The 17,767-nt window shown below is 50.6% G+C and overlaps 1 long non-coding RNA gene across 1 annotated transcript in view; it reads left to right on the top strand.

Moving 5' to 3' along the window:
- Positions 1–10,920: 10,920 nt before the first annotated feature.
- Positions 10,921–17,767, top strand: part of LOC138452102 (uncharacterized) — a 40,761-nt gene continuing 33,914 nt past the window's right edge. The window contains exon 1 of the long non-coding RNA XR_011260201.1: positions 10,921–10,954. This is a non-coding gene — a long non-coding RNA (uncharacterized lncRNA). The remainder of the gene's footprint in view (positions 10,955–17,767) is intronic.

The raw sequence follows: 17,767 nt of genomic DNA, 5'->3' as shown, positions 1-17,767 counted from the left end.
CTCAGCACACAGGTGACAGTTGCTTCCTCAATTGCTCTCAAGACCATAGATGTCTGCTCCTTCCTATCCCATCTTCCCACTAACACACACCGCTCTTCTCTTGCAAGGCCGTGTGCAGGGAGGCCAACATTATAGACAAAGGGATTCAAGACAACTTTTCTCACCTTACCCCTGCGAATGCTAGCCTATGATGACAACATAGGGTGTGGAATGGGACTTTGTCAATCAGACACAACTTGGAACTCCTTGTCTGGTGAGACATCCACCAACATACAACATGTGACTATTAACTGGTGTTTACTCCACACTATCTTTTGGTCCCTTGCCAGGACTAATGCTGTTCATAATGAGTTCGTGTGTGTTGACTCAGTGTAATGTCAACCTCTGATTTGGAAACATGTCTTAAGATCTTGCAATGCAGCCTGTACTTGTGCTTTGGTGCCCTCTGGCCTTTGTCTATTGAAAATGTTTGGATTTGAATGTTTTCCTTTTACCATGGGGATTTCTACATACCCAATATGCACTTCAAGTTCAGCATACTAATTATCGCACCAAACGAATGCAGATTTTTGCTTTGAGTGGGAGTAGAAACTCCATCACCCATGATAACTGCATACATGATGTGGTGTTTCTCAGTAACAGAGAAATGCATTGTGGCATTATTATTCAACAGCATGGCGAGCTGAGCATTGTTAAGGTTGTAGAAGTAGTCCTCACCAAAACTTAAAAATGGACTCCTTACATCTGCAATGTCAGGCTTAGGTGGGGATCCATCAATCGCTTCCTCCACAAGAGAGTTAAGAGCTTTTGTAGCTTTTCTGCTTTTCCTATCTTTCTGGATGGCTCACTCCTCCCACTACTTTGCAGCACCATCTTCCCGCTGAGTTACCACCCACCTCCTCTTCTCCAACTCCAGGGTAGAAAATACCAACCCCCCATTGTATATTGGCAGCCTCCAATCCCTTCTGTATTGACATGATGGTAACTAGAGTTAACTAATGTCACTCCCCATTCATATCGTCTCCTCTTTCAACCACCTTTGACAAAATTACTCAATGAACCTGCGTGGACCACTGTGATGGCACGATCTCCACTCGCTCCAGTGACACTGCTTTCTTTGTATGATGATAGTTATGATAGGTTATTTATAACGTACTTAATACCCAGAGGTTTCTAAGCGCGGACTGGGGGATCGAACCTGTGGTGCTCCATGTCTCCTTGTTTCCAAGGCAAGCACATTGCCCCTGAGTTATCTTCACGAGACTTGTCAGTGCTGCCTTCTCTTCCTGCTTTCCATAGTCATTTTTTTTCACCTCATGCTACACCTGGTGTAATTGTGGGTGGAAAATACGTTCACAGAAAGGCACACCATTCTCTTGAAAGACATGGCAATCATCATTCCTATCTACTGATAAGTAAACCTCCTCTTCCTTCTCCACCTTTCCCTCCAAATACAGTGCCCAGCTCCACTTCACAATTTCAATTCCTTTCTAAGGACTCAAACCATATACAGGTAACAAAGACAGATTATTAAATGAGACAAACACATGGATTCTCCTCAGACTCAAACTAAATTGGAAAGGAGTGTGGGACAAACAAATGAAGGTCACTAAAACAGATGAAAGATTCTTTCATTTACTCAAAGATGAGAAAGATGTTTCGGTTTTTCAAATATGCAGGCATTTAGAAGGGAACAACCGTTTTTTTTAGTGTTTTTAAACTTGTTCAGGAAAGATAATGAAAGGTTTTGTGAATGTCTATATGATTATTATAGGTTTTGGGATGGAAACACTGAGGAAAATAACAGTGGAAATGGCTAGGAAACCGTTTTAGCTTTTTTTTAAATTTAAGGCTGAAAACTGAAAGACAATAAAGGTAGACTAATAAACACACACACACACAAACACACACAGGTAAAACGCAGCCAATACGGATTAACAAGCTCTAAAGACCAATAACTCCTGCATTACTCTTTGATCCCTACCTCCATCTTTCTCCCACCCACATCTTTCCCCATGGAGCCACATATAACTAGTGTCTCTTTACCAGCAGCTTCTGTGACACCCTGTGGTTCATGGCTTCATCAACCATCAAACAGCACTTCTGTGCTGTGCCTAGGCAGTGCCAGGCTTGATAGCCTCAGATCACGCACCACATACACTCTGAGGTCTCTCAGATACCAAACTCCGTACAGGTCTGTGCCCTGACGGCTGTTAGGAAAGATTTACATTTATGAGTAATTTTCCCTCCAGTGGTGAACCCCCAACTTTTTGCTGTTGTCTGACCATCCTAGCCTGACTTTTGCATGTCGAGCCCAGCCATCTGCTGTACTCTGCTGTGCTTTTGCTCATTTTGTTGTGGGGAAACTGACATGCCGTTAAGAAAGTCAGTACTGGGAGACTATGTTTCCCTTAGTCTTTCACATTGTTGCTATTCTTTAGCAACATTTTATCAGTGCACTATATAACCTACAGTACAGTACTTTGGGTTCCCTTTTTCATTTTTAAGGCCCTAGACACCCTCAAAGGATTATTGGTGAATGTCAAAGTGTCTGTTGGACAGAGCTGGTGGCAGCTGTTACTTTGTATGTGTTTTCAACTCTTTTCAATGGTCCATACCGCATTTACCGTGTTTGGCCCAAGACAGTGGCCAGTGCCTAAAATGGCCATGCAACGAGGACCTTTGTTCTGTTCATTGGCATCTTGTCGTTTTGCTTTACCCAGGTCGGGCAGACCCGGCAAATTCCTTGTTTGGTCATGCAGAGCCCTGCATAAACTGAAGCTTTTGCGGGCTTCTCCATGCCTTGTGGGTCTGCCTCCAGGACGTGGGCTGGAACTGTCTAGTTCCAATAAACATCCTGGGCACCAAGATGTCTGTAGTGCTGAGAACACTGGGACCACCGGTTCCTGATTGGTCGACATCTGGGATGGTTGTATGTGAGCAGATCCCCGATTGGTTTCTATTTATTTTGGCGCAAAGGAGATTTTGGATAAGAGAAGGCATCTTACACCCATTCCAGGGGCGATCTTCTGAGTGCACACTGACCTTAGTTAAGGAGCCAAGTATCTAGGAAGCAGAACCATGGAACTGCTGGAAGGTTTGGCACTCGGAGCCCACTGTTGTCCCATCAGACCCCTGTTTCTGATCAAACCTAGAAGGCCTGCAAGGGCGCTTCGCCTCATTGGAATAGTGGGAAAAACTATTCTCGGCACCTCCAACTTAACCAGTAAGCGAGCCTTTTCGGAAGTGTTCCTGGACTTCCCTCATACAGGACCTTTGCCCCGGAACCGTCGCCATCTTGAGTTTTGACCTGAGCCTTTGGGAGACTGTAAGCCCTGGGTATAAGGCACTCTACGGCCGAGTTTCATACACCCAGCATTCCTAGGTCTGGAATTAGGAGAGTACGCCTGAACCCAAGAATATGCAGTCACTGTGTCACCCAGCTGTGGTAACGAACTTCGTGGGTGCCTTGCTGCTGTGCCCCCCTGTGTCCTCAGACTAGATGTAGCAGAACTGGCCTGATCCCTTCATAAGGAGCGGAGAAAATGCCACTGTCCCACCACAGAATAATTCCTGAAAAGCAGACATTGAACGCTACTGAGCCATGCAACTGCAGGATTTGAACATGCGGCCGAAGTGGACTAGACTGCCAAAGTTTCTTCCGGAGAGCTGCAAGGGTCATTGATTACTTGGAAACCTTATCAGTGGCACCTGGCGCATCCATCCATGTTTACGCACGAGTGTCCCCTGATGGCCACTCTTCCTCATCGAGGTAGCCTGTGCTACCGAGCTATTTCCATCTCTTGGATCCTGTTGTGCCCTCTTGGGGAAACCCTCATCAAATAGTGGGAACTTATTCTTCACTGCCTCAACCACCTTCCTGAGTTGCTACAGCTGCCTGAAGAGATGCTGTCTTGACTTAACTGCACGATTGCATGTGCCAGCACCGAAAGTACTTTTGAACTCAAGGCTCCACTCATTTTAGGGACTGGACTGCCTCTTACCTAGGGTGTGAATTGTGAAGAACTGCTGCAGAGATATTAATACTGTATAACCCCTTTCTTTGCAGGTTGTGGAACTATACTGAGTAATATCCCTGTTGGCCCTTGTTAAATGTATATATGTTTGTTAGATTTGTGTTGGTTTTGTTATTACTGATCAATAATTACTTTGTGTTTGACTTAAAAGGCCTTTAATAAATGTATATCTATTTTTAATATACACCTGACTGAGAGTAATGTGTGGTATCGTTTGCTGTGTGTGCTCATTGTGGGCTTTCAATCAGACTCACCCCTCCTGAGACCTAGTCTTGACCATCGCCAATGCTACTGTGATTGGTCTGGCTTGTCCAGAAGGTTACCCTGTTCATAGAAACTAGGTTGGCCTTCTGAACCTCCACCCACCAGGTCAGAGTTCAGAACTCCATCTTAACAGAGGCACCCTGCTAACCCTCCCAGACCACAGTATGCCTCTGCTGTAAATTTCCTATTGGTCACCACAGATAACTTGGCCTGCTACAACACATATGCTCCATCTCCCAAAGCCCACACTTATAGACACGTGTGCCGTGTTCCAAGAACCTGTGCAACTTCCTTCCTCACCCAGTGCATGACTCAATGAACAGCATAGTATACAACTCCGGTCCTCCCTGCACATCACGGCTCTCCCACAGGCATGACTCCACCAGCTTGACCACCAACACAAGCTCCACCCCCACCTTGCTCCACATCTCCGGAACTATGCCATTCATTGCTAGTAGGTCATCCAGGAGCTGCACAGTTAAGGACAACTTTGATATGCCTGATCTAGGAGGACTGCAACCTGATAGTGAACGTTCACCCTTAGACACCTCACTGGCATCCTCCCTGGCACCCAACAGCTGGAAACCTGGCACTCTAACTCCTACTCTTGCCATTGAGCTGTTTAGTTAAAGCCCTAGAGGTTCATAAAAGGAGCTAAAGTAAATGCCAGATCGATAAAAGCACACCCGCCTGATATCTCTGATCGTATCACTTCAAATAACTTAGTCCTATCAGCCATATCAGAAACATGACTTCATGATGCCTCTGGCGTGGCCCTGTTAATTGCCTTGCCACTTAACTACAGCATTTACCACAAAGACAGAGTGCAGTCTAGAGCCGCTCACCCTATCAGCGGCACCAACAACACTACTGTCTACATTGGGGAACTCTTAACCACCAAGTTAACTCTCTCACACAACTCCATGATAGCAATCCACCTGGTCTCTGGTCCTCCTGACTCTCTGCTTTCCTTCAAGGAAGAGATATTGCACATCCTCTCTAATTATAAACCTTCATCCAAGACTCCACTCCTTGACAATCTCAGCCTGGGACTCCTGGATGAGACTGACACTAATGCTCTGTGCCTAGCTAGCTCCCTTAAAGCACTGAGTTTCTCACAGCACATCCATAAAATAACACATGTATAAAGCTGAATCCTGGATAGGGTTACTGACCTAAACTACAATGTTGAAGTTGCCCCCAACCAGCCCTGCCATTGGACTGACCGCAGCTTTATCTCTTTCATCATTCCGATATCCTGCACACCCTTCAGCAAACTGTACCGTGGACACAACCTGGTCTGTTAATATACAAAAGACACTTACATAAAATTGAACTTCTCCAGCAGAAGATCCTAATAAAAAGAAACAGTCTGACCACCATCACCTCAAGACCCGCTGCTTCAGGGACTTTTGCCTCTATGCAAAAGTCCCCTACATTTAACTTCAGACCAGTCTCGGAATCTGAGGTTATACGGATCATTAAAGACCTAAACCTTCCAACTGCTAAGGGTGCAAATTCCCATCAGCAGTCATCAAGGACTGTGCCAAACCCATGTGCCCATTCTTCACTGCACTAATCAATGCCTCATTCTCCACACTAGACCCAGCCATCCCCATGAACTACCGCCCAATCAATGCAGTCCCTTTCCTCCTCGAAATCCTGGATTGGGCATCCAGCAACACCTAGAATCCGTTAATCTATTAAATCTGCGCCATTCCGGATTGAACCCAGGCTATTGCACTGAATCTACACTGTCTGATTTAAAATAAAAAAAGAACTGAACAAGATCAAAGATGCTGGTAACTCAGATCCCCTCCTTCTGCTTGACTTATCGGCAGTCTTTGGTCCTCGCAGAGCACCAAATCGTATGTCAACACTTAGCCTCTAGAGCCCACTTCTCCACCAAAGCCACCTCGTGGATCTCCTCCTTCCTACCAGACAAATCCATTAGAGCATTATCGACCAGAACATTTTCCCCCACTGCTCCTGTTACCTGTAGCATCCCCCAAGGTTCATGCATTTCCCCTACACTCTTCAACATCTTTACGAAAGCCTGAGTCCACCTCTTGGACAACCAGAGTATTTTGTACGCAAACTATGCTGACGAAACTCAGATCCTTCCTCCCTCTCACTGGAACTATGCTACTGATTCCAATTCTCTGCACTCAGTCTACCTAACCATCCAAGCCTGGATGGCCTCCCATCTCTTATGCCTTAATGATTACAAGACCGAAGTTCTCACGGTCAGCTTGCAAGTGTCACTCAGAAAACTTGATGAAGCCTACAATGTCTTCACCATTGATGGCATCATGATCCCTGTATCTAGAGACATCAAAACACTGCCATCTACTTAGATGCCACCCTGTCCCTCACAGAGCAGCTCAACGCCATGGCTTCTTCTGCTGTACACTCTAACATGTTAATCAACTTCTGCAGACCCTTTTTGTCCACCTACCGTTGCCTCACTATTTCCCATGCCCTCATTTGCTCTAGTCTTGACTACTGCAATGCCCAAGTTTCAGGTACTTTTACTAAAACCTTAACAAATGCCAGGTAATCGAGAACAATGCACTCAGAGCCACACCAAACATCCCGAGGAGGGAGCATATTTCAGCTGCAAGAAGAAAGGCACATTGGCTCTCGATTCCTTTAAAATATGTGCCATCACCCACAAATGTCAGCAAATCATAATCTTCCGGACCACCCACTCCTCCTAAACTCACCAACTGATCATCCCGAGGTTCCAACTAAAAAGAGCAGGGGGTCTGAGCAGCCCAGTCATCGCCTACAAAAACTGGAACTCTCTAACCACGACCCTAAGATCAGTGAAACACTTGTGTATAGGCGTGTTACAAATGCCTTATCATAGTGCAATCCTATTGGGCCCTCTCGAAACAGGTCAAGACTCCGCTATTCTCTTAATGCCTGACCCCCATGCCGCGCCCTGGCCTCCTGAGTCACTGTTGCCTATGTACTAAAAATGAAGTATGTCTCAATTGTTACGTAAATCATGTAACCAGCGCCTTGATGCCTCTGAGATTAGAGTGCTTAATACATGCAAAAATAAACAAAAATGCATAGATAAAAATGATACTTTTGAGTCTGCCCTGTACACCTCTGCTCTAATAGACTGACACAAGCCACAAGAGAAAGTGGAAGTAAGCTGGGCCTTTCATAAGGCCACCAAACCACCCCAGACTAGCTGCCTCTAACAGGGAAATTCAACACTTCGGGTTGGCCGCCCAAAGTAAAATCCACCACACCAAGGTTGCGAGTGAATTTGGGCACTGGTTTGGGCTTCAGGTAAATACCACAACATCTAATGTGTCTACTGACGCCCAGCCACGGTAGTCCGCTCCCCTGGCGAGACTGGCCAGGTGAAATTGAGCCAGACCTTACTCAATTGAATCATAATGTCCTAACTGGATAGAAAGACAGATATAGTTCTTCGAAAAAAACACTCGAAGAAATCCTTGGCACTCTGATAGGATAATCCCAAACATAATTCAGAAATAGGAGCCTAAATATGAAGCATATTTTTCGTGTTTATTTTGCACGATCATAAGCGAGAACCAAACAAAATTATAATTTATGAAGATCAATACACATACACCACAGGTTATGAGCACCAATTGTTCCCATTTTCAATCAAACTACAATGAGCTGAAACATTATTTTGAATGAACCGTGAAAGTTGATGCATTTAAGTTTGTATAGGCATTGTTTACAAGTCATGAACTAAATAGGACAGTATGAAACCGTGCAGTAATTTTCCTTAGTGTGCAACAATGAATGTATTGTGGAAAATACTTCTGCTGTCACTATGCGTTTCGGGAATCAAATTTGCCCATCTTCCGGTGGATGTACCCTGTCTTCCTAATGAAAGATAACATTGAAGCATTACTACAAATCAACTCTTAGGGACTCAGAGTATAAACATAGGGAGACTAGCCCATCAACGTGCACTACCCTTGTCAAAATATATGCTGCCTGAGGGGGCCTCAGATGTGTTTTTGGCAAAATAAGTGGCCAAGAAAAGAAAACACAACCGTTTTCCATGATAGGTTTCGAGAACTACCAATCATGTTACTGCTAATCATGAATCGTAACTCAAAAAGAGTATCACTTACACCATGAGGAGCAGTTAGAAAAACTGGCCAAGACACATAGGCATAACAGCAGGTAATCTGGAATAAAACCATACAAATGGCTTTAATTACTCGACAGCAGTTCCATTGTTTGAGTCCACAGCCATTTGGATGAACGTGCATGCAGGAGCTCCTTTTATTAGCTTGTGTCATGACACAGCCATGACCTATCTTAAAAGGGCAATACACATAGGAGGGACACACAACAATGATGCGGCTCATGTGCGGTAGAAGTGAAATCCTATCTTCTGGAATACAGTGACCTCATAGTATCAGCGCATTCCACAACTGAAGAGCATCGAATGCGTCCTGAATCTCGGCAATGCTCTACAAGTAACTACATCATTTGCATCGAACAAAGAGATACTAAAAAGCGTCGCCTCATGCCGCACATAGACGGAATGCGCTGGCCAGACGCTGCTCTGCTTGATAGCCTGTCTCACACATGACGGTAAGTTGTTGCCTATTTGTCGTACAACTGTGGTGCTGGCAGACGTGGTTAACATCTGCCATCCGGCAAAAACTGAAAGTCAACTGAGTTTAGATCAGCTTGAAAGGCGAGAGTCTCACAATGTTGGAATAAAGCCTAATGTAAAACATTATCTCGGATAACATTCTTGGCCGATCTTGATGGCTCATGCTATTATGTGTTGGATAATCTAGCGTCAATCTTCTTTTGATGTACGGGTCACCATTACACTTGATAACAACCCAACTGCAGTGTGAGATGAAGACGACACAAATACAGGTTTAAGCATGTGATTCCTGTCGCTATCAGAAACCCCCCCCCATATTACTTCAACACTTTATAAAGCCAGGACGCGTCCACTGGATTGCACATCTCATCATCTCATACCCATGGTGCACATATGTGAATTCATAGAAGGATAAGTCACAATACGTAATTGAAAGTAAAAGTGTCAGAACGTTCAGTTGCCATGTTCTGGTTGTGGTTGGTCCAAGTTGCAATGTGAGCAACATATGCATAACATACTGTACCTTGTCCGTGACACACACAACTGTTAACAGAAAGGTAACATTATCACAATTCAGTCTATAATAATGCACATTAAGACACTGATCGTTTACCAGTCATGCAAAGGGCGGTACGTTATGGCTATTTCCAGGGGTGTTGCTAGGTCTGGAAAAGACCCGGGGCTATGCTAATGTCTGAACTGTCAGGACTCGGGGATAGCTAGCCTTTTGGCTGTAGCTCATGAGATTCTATCCGGGGCTACAACCAAAAGACCAGGGGCTATAGCCCCCTGAACCCCCCCCCCCCAGCAACGCCTCTGGTTATTTCCTTAATTATTGTTCATTTATAAAGTGCACAGACAACCCCAAGGCATTGAGACACTGTTACAGGTACCAATTACATGCAATAGGCAGAACAAAGACAGCTGGATCGGAAGCACGTCGGTTACAGGACTTGATTGTAGACGAACACAAATTAGGCAAATCAACTAAGTTATGAGGGATTTCCTGAATACCCATATGATGGTTCCACTCTCAAGGGAGGCAGGGAGTTCAACTGCTTGGCTGCGATGTAGGGGAAACTAGAGCCTCCTGCTGTAGCTCATCTGGTTTTGGACTGGGTGAGGCGGTGGATGTAGGGGTTCCTGGTTGATCTGGACAACTGGGCTCTTGAGATTTTCTGGGAGAGGTATGGAGGCAGAGTCAGAGAGGCATTTATAGGTAATGGACAAGGTTATAAAGATGGTACATCCCCGAATGGATAACCAATGTACTACCTTTCTAGCTGCAGAGATGTGTTCTTTTTTAGGGATGTTCAGGGCTGCTTGGAGTGCATCTTTTTGTATGAATTGCATCTTTTGGATGTTTTTGGAAGAAATACCCATGAAGCGGGCATTACAATAGTCCAGCTTAGACCCCAAATTCAAAATGCATCTTAGTACATATTGTAATCAAGGTACTTTACAAATAACATGTAAGATCACGCCCTGTATTCATTCCTCATGGTGATTTGTCTAACTTGATGGCAAGACTACTTTCAATGGATTCATACTATAAACTGCCTTTCTCATTGATAGAGCTAACTTGACTACACTTCCTATATCAGACCTTGATACCTTTTCTTTCAAGGTGATTGATGGGTCTTGCTTTGAGCAATGTTGCATGGGCGAGTGAGAGATTGCCCTGCTAATCTTCAATGCTTGCCATTAGAAGGATGTGTCTTTGGGTGAACGACAACTCAGATAATTTTGGATGATGGATGATGAATGAATATTCTCTATCTGTCAGTTGGGACTGAGACGTACATACCTGAAGGGGCAACACTGTGTGTGCTCCTGTTTTATGGACCTGAGAGTAACTGGAAACCTTAGCAAGTGCAGAATGTAGCAACACATATTTTATACTTTCCGCCATCAGAGCCACTTTGCATCTCTATGACGATAATTGCAATACCAAGTAGAGGAAACTGATGCCACTGCATGTTATCTCTTTCAGCGTCACCATTGGGGTCAACTACTACAACTACAGGTAAGCAATGCAATAGCTTACAGTACGTCTGGGTGGGAGAAGTGGCCATGTGCCACATTTAGCTTGTAGCACCCTACTAAAAGCATCAACCTCCTCATTCACTGAGTAATATACACAGATCAAGCCCCATTGCTTTTTTTTTTTAAACATGTACTTTTGTTTCACACTTACCTATACTGTGATTGTGTGGTTCTGCCTAAAATATTAGTTTGCTAAATAAACAGAGACACAGGGGACTACCTACCGTATAATGTATGTATCCTTGGTTGCCTATCCACAAATTACAAAATGGTAGGTTACATTATGGTATACTTCAGTATGGGGGAAGATATCTTTAGAGAAGTAGGAATTGTTGTGGGTGGGACTGGGTGGAGTAGAAGGTAGTTCAGGAATCAAGAGACTGAATGGGGGGCACATCCCCATTAAAAGAAAAAAAGTTGCTGGATGAAACGGATCACAGTGTATCTTACCACTTTGAAATGTGTGGGGATGAAATCATGTAAACCCTTACAACGTGATCTAATACAATGTATAATCCTCAGAACGTTGAGGTGGCTCAACCACTGGACAATATGCAGGATATACGAACCAGTCAAATGCAGAATTTCCCATACAGCCTACGGATCCTTCAATGGACAACACTGACCTCATGCTCTATGCTGCCACTCAACATTCCCTCACCAAGCCACTGCCCTAAAACGTTGTGCCCCCAATCCCTGCACCCACTTACCAGTTATCTCCATATGCTCCTCTCCTCAGCTGATCCAACGGCCCGTAATACTTCCTCCTTCTACATCTAAGTCTTCTTCCAATGTTGGCAAGGGCACAAAAACCGCAACAGTTTCCAGGCATCTGCCCAGGTGGATTTATCTCTTGCCCTCAAATTCTGCAAGCAACCATATCTGGCCTTTCTCCTTTGCATTAAATAGCTTTATAGACCCCCACCCTTGGGCTGTACCACCCTCATATTTACCTCAGTCTTTAGCAACATAAATCACAGTACGGCCCTCAGATGAGATCTATAAAACTTAAATTGGGGGCTCCATAGTACTTCACTATAAACTAAAAAGCATATAGCGTCAACTTCGAAGTTAAGATGGAAGCAGTGCATGTTAGTAGTATAAGTAATAGCAGTTTTAGCAGGGGTGTTGCTAGATCTGGAAAAGATCTGGGGCTATGCTAATGTTGGGACTGTCAGGACTTTCAGGACTCAGGGCTAGCTAGCCTTTTCGTACTAGGCCATGAGCTTCTACCTGGGACTACAACCAAAAGACCTGGGGCTATAGCATCCCGCACACTCCCAGCAACACCTCTTAGTAGTAGTTTAGTAGTAAAGATAGTGGTAATTAAATGTTTATTTCAGAAATATTCACCTTAAGAGCTACAGAGGGTAAAGCATCATAATCACAAAGACAGATCCAATAAAGATCAATAGTTGTAATGTGAATAAAACAGCAACACTGCCATGTCTTAACAAAACAACATAGAAGTTCTCACTATATATCTCTCAGTTATGGGGAATATCTGATTATGAATATTGATTATGATATAAGTTCTGTGCTAGGCTTTGAGTGCATAGATTCCATATATATTCACAGGCGACACCCAAACTGAGACAGAATAAACTCCCCACCCAACAACTGCACTCGTTTGTCAGTTGCCACCGGGTACCACAGTATAGTGGAATTACCGGGATATTAGCAATCACCACACTATATGATTTGTGGACCTGGGCAGGTGCGCTAGCCGTATGGGTGGGAAGAGAAGCCTGGGGGAGGAAGGGGCCAGATGTGAAAAGGACCTTGAAGGCCGGACGGACCAAGATCTAGACAGAGGATCAGGGGCGCTCCCAAACCCCACCTGGGGAAATTACAGAAGCCTAGCACCTCAATTCAGGTTAAAGATGCCAACCAACCAATTGCACTAACAATTTCCCCCTCTGCATACACCACTCAAACTCCAAACCAAACACAACCACAAACCTACAGCACAACAAACCGCAAAAACCTCACTACATTGCAACAACAAAACAAAAAACCCACATAGTCTCGCACAACAGTGCACAACGACTACCGGATGCAAAACACCCCAGGCCCAGCCAACGGAACCACCGGGCTGAGGCTGCCAACAGCAGATCAATGCTCTCTTGCACTTTTCCAGCTACTTCCCACTAACCACCCTTCACTTCCTCTTTCAGAGCCGCCAGAGCGCCAGGGGACCACTCCAGTGGTGATAGTGCGCGGTATAAATGTTCTTTAACATTAACATTAACATATACATCCCATTATTGACAAATCTTCCACACCTCTTTACACCAGACTTACTAACGAGATTAACAGGGTAATTCATAGAATTTCGCAGAAAAGTGTCGCAAGCGGCTGGCGCAGAGTGGCCGCGTGCGATTGTCTGCGCCAGGCACGTGCGCTAAAACCGATTTCCGAGCACAGCGTATTCATTGATTTTAGGCTCCCAAACCAGCCGTGGCGCAGAGTATTGCAGCGACCCTGCAGCAACGCCAGTAACGCCCCCAAGAACGCCCTCGCGCAAGGAAAAGCCATCAAAATCGCTAAATCATCGCAAAGGGCTGCGCTAACCCTGGACCAGTTTACAGGGCTGCCAAACAAGGAACGCAAAGCGGGTAACGTGCATATCAGGGGTACGCGTGAAGTTATACACGCGATTAGCCAGGGTACGTGTATTACAGGGGTACGCGGGAAGTTCTACACGCGATTGGCCAGGGTACGTGTATTACAGGGGTACACGTGAAGTTTCACACTCGATTAGCCAGGGCACGTGTATCACAGGGGTACGCGGGAATTATCACACGCAATTTGGCTGGGTACGTGTATTACAGGGGTACACGGGAAGTTTTACACGCGATTCGGCTGGGTACGTGTATTACAGGGGTGCACGGGAATTCTAACATGCGATTTGGCCAGGTACGTGTATTACAGGGGTGCGCGGGAATTATCACACGCGATTTGGCTTGGTACGTGTATTACAGGGGTGCGTGGGAAGTTACACACGTGATTAGGCTGGGTGGGTCCTCACAGGTGTTCCCTGTACACCCTCCACGGACCCTGCAGGCAGCCCACAAAACAGGGGACTACCCTGCACACCTGCTCATGTCCCCCTGCACCCCCACCCCCCAGCAGTGCAGGGGCAGCCTCCACCAGGCCCCCACCCATGTCTTCCACCACCCCCACCCCCCAGCAGTGCAGGGGCACCCTCCACCAGGCCCCCACCCATGTCTCCCACCACCCCCACCCCCCAGCCACCATGGCCACCCTCCACCAGGCCCCCACCCATGTCTCCCACCACCCCCACCCCCCCGTCACCAGGGGCACCCTCCACCAGTCCCCCACTCATGTCTCCCACCACCCCCACCCTCCAGCAGTGCAGGGGCAGCCTCCACCAGGCCCCCACCCATGTCTCCCACCACCCCAACCCCCCGCCACCAGGGGCAGCCTCCACCAGGCCCCCACTCATGTCTCCCACCACCCCCACCCCCCAGCAGTGCAGGGGCAGCCTCCACCAGGCCCCCACCCATGTCTCCCACCACCCCCACCCACCAGCAGTGCAGGGGCACCCTCCACCCGGCCCCCACCCATGTCTCCCACCACCCCCACCCCCCAGCCACCAGGGGAACCCTCCACCAGGCCCCCACCCATGTCTCCCACCACCCCCACCCCCCGCCACCAGGGGCACCCTCCACTAGGCCCCCACCCATGTCTCCCACCACCCCCACCCCCCAGCAGTGCAGGGGCACCCTCCACCAGGCACCCTCCCATGTCTCCCACCACCCCCACCCCCCAGCCACCAGGGGCACCCTCCACCAGGCCCCCACCCATGTCTCCCACCACCCCCACCCCCCAGCCACCAGGGGCACCCTCCACCAGAGCCCCCACTCATGTCTCCCACCAGCCCCACTCCCCAGCAGTGCAGGGGCACCCTCCACCAGGCCCCCACTCATGTCTCCCAAGCAGTGCAGGGGCACCCTCCACCAGGCCCCCACTCATGTCTCCCACCACCCCCACCCCCCAGCAGTGCAGGGGCAGCCTCCACCAGGCCCCCACTCATGTCCCCTATCACCCCCACCCCCTGCCACCAGGGGCACCCTCCACCAGGCCCCCATCCATGTCTCCCACCACCCCCACCCCCAGCAGTTCAGGGGCAGCCTCCACCAATGTCTCCCACCACCCCCACCCCCCAGCCACCAGGGGCACCCTCCACCAGGCCCCCACTCATGTCCCCTATCACCCCCACCCCCCCGCCACCAGAGGCACCCTCCACCAGGCCCCCATCCATGTCTCCCACCACCACCACCCCCCAGCAGTTCAGGGGCAGCCTCCACCAGGCCCCCACCCATGTCTCCCACCACCCCCACCCCCCAGCCACCAGGGGCACCCTCCACCAGGCCCCCACCCATGTCTCCCACCACCCCCACCCCCCAGCCACCAGGGGCACCCTCCACCAGGCCCCCACTCATGTCTCCCACCACCACCACCCCCCAGCAGTGCAGGGGCACCCTCCACCAGGCCCCCACTCATGTCCCCTATCACCCCCACCCCCCGCCACCAGGGGCACCCTCCACCAGGCCCCCACTCATGTCCCCTATCACAACCACCCCCCGCCACCAGGAGCAGCCTCCACCAGGCCCCCACTCATGTCTCCCACCACCCCCACCCCCCAGCCACCAGGGGCACCCTCCACCAGGCCCCCACTCATGTCTACCACCACCCCCACCCCTCAGCAGTGCAGGGGCACCCTCCACCAGGCCCCACTCATGTCCCCTATCACCCCCACCCCCCGCCACCAGGGGCACCCTCCACCAGGCCCCCACTCATGTCTCCCACCACCCCCAGCCCCCAGCAGTGCAGGGGCAGCTTCCACCAGGCCCCCACTCATGTCTCCCACCACCCCCACCCCACAGCAGTGCAGGGGCACCCTCCACCAGGCCCCCACTCATGTCTCCCACCACCCCCACCCCCCAGCCACCAGGGGCACCCTCCACCAGGCCCCCATCCATGTCTCCCACCACCCCCACCCCCCAGCAGTGCAGGGGCACCCTCCACCAGGCCCCCACTCATGTCTCCCACCACCCCCACCCCCCAGCAGTGCAGGGGCAGCCTCCACCAGGCCCCCACTCATCTCATGTCTACCACCACCCCCACCCCCCAGCAGTGCAGAGGCAGCCTCCACCAGGCCCCCACTCATGTCTACCACCAACCCCACCCCCCAGCCACCAGGGGCAGCCTCCACCAGGTCCCCACTCATGTCTCCCACCACCCCCACCCCCAGCAGTGCAGGGGCACCCTCCACCAGGCCCCCACTCATGTCTCCCACCACCCCCACCCCCCAGCAGTGCAGGGTCAGCCTCCACCAGGCCCCCACTCATGTCTACCACCACCCCCACCCCCCAGCAGTGCAGGGGCAGCCTCCACCAGGCCCCCACTCATGTCTACCACCACCACCACCCCCCAGCCACCAGGGGCAGCCTCCAACAGGCCCCCACTCATGTCTCCCACCACCCCCACCCCCCAGCAGTGCAGGGGCACCCTCCACCAGGCCCCCACTCATGTCTCCCACCACCCCCACCCCCCAGCAGTGCAGGGGCAGCCCCCACCAGGCCCCCACTCATGTCTACCACCACCCCCACCCCCCAGCAGTGCAGGGGCAGCCTCCACCAGGCCCCCACTCATTTCTACCACCACCCCCACCCCCCAGCCACCAGGGGCAGCCTCCACCAGGCCCCCATCCATGTCTCCCACCACCCCCAGCAGTGCAGGGGCACCCTCCACCAGGCCCCCACTCATGTCTCCCACCACCCCCACCCCCCAGCAGTGCAGGGGCAGCCTCCACCAGGCCCCCACTCATGTCTACCACCACCCCCACCCCCCAGCTACCAGGGGCAGCCTCCACCAGGCCCCCACTCATGTCTCCCACCACCCCCACCCCCCAGCCACCAGGGGCACCCTCCACCAGGCCCCCATCCATGTCTCCCACCACCCCCACCCCCCAGCAGTGCAGGGGCAGCCTCCACCAGGCCCCCACTCATGTCTACCACCCCCCCGCCACCAGAAGCACCCTCCACCAGGCCCCCACTCATGTCTCCCACCACCCCCACCCCCCAGCAGTGCAGGGGCACCCTCCACCAGACTCCCACTCATGTCTCCCACCACCCCCACCCCCCAGCAGTGCAGGGGCAGCCTCCACCAGGCCCCCACTCATTTCTACCACCACCCCCACCCCCCAGCAGTGCAGGGGCAGCCTCCACCAGGCCCCCACTCATTTCTACCACCACCCCCACCCCCCAGCCACCAGGGGCAGCCTCCACCAGGCCCCCACTCATTTCTACCACCACCCCCACCCCCCAGCCACCAGGGGCAGCCTCCACCAGGCCCCCATCCATGTCTCCCACCACCCCCACCCCCCAGCAGTGCAGGGGCACCCTCCACCAGGCCCCCACTCATGTCTCCCACCACCCCCACCCCCCAGCAGTGCAGGGGCAGCCTCCACCAGGCCCCCACTCATGTCTACCACCACCCCCACCCCCCAGCTACCAGGGGCAGCCTCCACCAGGCCCCCACTCATGTCTCCCACCACCCCCACCCCCCAGCCACCAGGGGCACCCTCCACCAGGCCCCCATCCATGTCTCCCACCACCCCCACCCCCCAGCAGTGCAGGGGCAGCCTCCACCAGGCCCCCACTCATGTCTACCACCCCCCCACCCCCCAGCCACCAGAAGCACCCTCCACCAGGCCCCCACTCATGTCTCCCACCACCCCCACCCCCCAGCAGTGCAGGGGCAC

The sequence above is a fragment of the Ambystoma mexicanum genome, chromosome 1p (assembly GCF_040938575.1).
Source record: "Ambystoma mexicanum isolate Mex_15411 chromosome 1p, UKY_AmexF1_1, whole genome shotgun sequence".
Taxonomy (NCBI): domain Eukaryota; kingdom Metazoa; phylum Chordata; class Amphibia; order Caudata; family Ambystomatidae; genus Ambystoma; species Ambystoma mexicanum.
Note: the sequence above shows the minus strand (reverse complement) of the source record. Positions and strands in the feature narration are given on the sequence as shown.